Here is a 2526-nt window from a genome sequence, read left to right as displayed (position 1 = left end):
CGCTGCCACGGCAACCGCGCCCGCCCGCGCTTCCGCTCCGCACCCACACGTGCCCAACCGCCCGGAACCCGCCCCGCGCCCAAACGTTCCGGGCTCCCCGAGGGCCCTGCCCTCGCGGGGGGCCCTCAGCCCACCGACAGCACCGGTGCCTCCCCCACACCAAGTGCCCAGGGGACGCCCCCAGTGGCATCCGTGGGACCCTCAGAGCTCTCAATGGCAGTGGGACACTCAGAAGTGCCAGCTGCCCCCCTCCTCCGTGGTACCCAACGGGACCCCAGACCCCCCCAAAGTGGGGTGCAATGGGGCCCCCACCTCACTCCAGTACCCTGGGACCCCAGTAGCACCGTGCCCGCCGCGCTGGGCTGCAGGCCCCCAGGGACCCCCAGCACCCCAAGAGTGGCAGTGGGACCCCTGCCCCACTGTGGCACCCACCGCGCTGCCCCCAGCCCCAGTGCAGCTGGCTGCGGGGGGGACACACGAGGGTACAGTGGGGCACAGCATCCCACCAGCGCAGGTTTGGCTCCAACCTTTTGGACCTCTCGAGTTTTAGGACAATGGAGTCTGTAAATTAAGCTTTAATTTATGAGTCCAACAGGAAGAAGAGGTGAATAAGGGCCCCATCCGCTGGGCACAGTGTCATCCGACCCATGAACTCACCAGTTCATCACTTACCTCCTGCGCTTCTCACCCAAAGTTCTCCAATGTGTGACTTGTGGCTTGTGTGTCCTGCTCCTGTGAGGTGGGAGAGGGCAGCAGCGCTGTCCCCCCCTCCCTGTGCACGTACACAAGGATGGTGGCTTCAGGGGAGTCTTTAAGGGACCCTCAGGGGTTTCTCCATAGGGGCATCCATCAGAGCCTCCTCTGAACCCCCTACAGGACTCTCTGTAGGAGTCCCCTGTGAAGTTGAGGGAGGGGATCCTGCCCCTCTGCTGTGCTCTGGGGAGAACCCCCCTGCAGCCCTGATCCAGCTCTGGGGCAACAGCACAAGAGGGACGTGGAGCTGCTGGAGTGAGTCCAAAGGAGGCCATGGAGATGCTGCGAGGGCTGGAGCAGCTCTGCTCTGGAGCCAGGCTGAGAGAGCTGGGCTGGGTCAGCCTGGACAAGAGAAGGCTCCTGAAGGGGAGACCTGAGAGCAGCTCCAGTGCCTAAAGGGGCTGCAGGAAACCTGGAGAGGGGCTTGGGACAAGGGCCTGTAGGGACAGGCCAAGGGGAATGGCTTGAACCTGCCAGAGGGGAGACTGAGAGGAGCTCTTAGGCAGAAGCTCTTCCCTGTGAGGGTGCTGAGGCGCTGGCACAGGGTGCCCAGAGAAGCTGTGGCTGCCCCATCCCTGGCAGTGTTCAAGGCATTCACAGTGCAAACAAAGCCAACCCAACACCGGGGCAATGCAGCTCCCATTGGCACAGGCCTGCAGACTCTGCCACCCCCAAGCCTCACCTTTAGGCTTTGTACAGGATGTGCAGGAGGCCCTGGGGTGCAGGGGCTCCCCATGGCCATGGGCATGGCTGGAGCAGAGAAGCTCACGCCGGGCACCTCCAATGCCATTGGCATCTGAGAGGGAATGTCTCTGTATGGAGAAGCAGAGAGAGGTGATGGGGGAGAAGTTGACAACAGAGCCCTGGGCAGGAGCACAGGAGCAGTGGGAGCTGCACATCACCACCACAACCACAGCATGTCACCACCATGACCACAGCACATCCCACCACCACCACAGCACATCACCACCATGACCACAGCACATCCCACCACCACCACAGCACATCACCACCATGACCACAGCACATCCCACCACCACCACAGCACATCACCACCATGACCACAGCACATCCCACCACCACCACAGCACATCACCACAATGACCACAGCACATTACCACCACCACACATCACCACCACCACAACAGCACACCGCCACCGCACATCGCCATCACCACCACCACACATCACTACCACCATAGCACATCACCACAACCACCACCGCACATCACCACCACAGCGCATCACCACCACCACAGCGCAGGACCACCACCACAGCACATCTGAACCACCACCACACATCACCACCACCACCGCACATCACCACCGCACATCACCACCACCACAGCACATCACCATAACCACAGCACATCACAACCACCACCACAGCACATTGCCACCATCACCACAACACATCACAACCAGCACAGCACATCACCACAGAACAGCACATCACCACCAAAACAGCACATCACCACCACCGCACATCACCACCACCACCACAGCGCATCACCATCACCACAGCACATCTCTAAAACCACCAAAGCACATCACCACCACAGCACATCGCCACCACCACAGCACATCACCATCACCACCACATCACCACCACCACTGCACATCATCACCACCACCGCACATCACTACCATCATAGCACATCACCACCAGCTCCACCGCACATCACCACCACCACCAGAGCACACCACCACCGCACATCACCACCACCACATTACATCACCACCACCACCACTGCACATCACTACCACCGCACA

The sequence above is a fragment of the Psittacula echo genome (assembly GCF_963264785.1).
Source record: "Psittacula echo genome assembly, chromosome: 25".
Lineage (NCBI taxonomy): Eukaryota > Metazoa > Chordata > Aves > Psittaciformes > Psittacidae > Psittacula > Psittacula echo.
Note: the sequence above shows the minus strand (reverse complement) of the source record.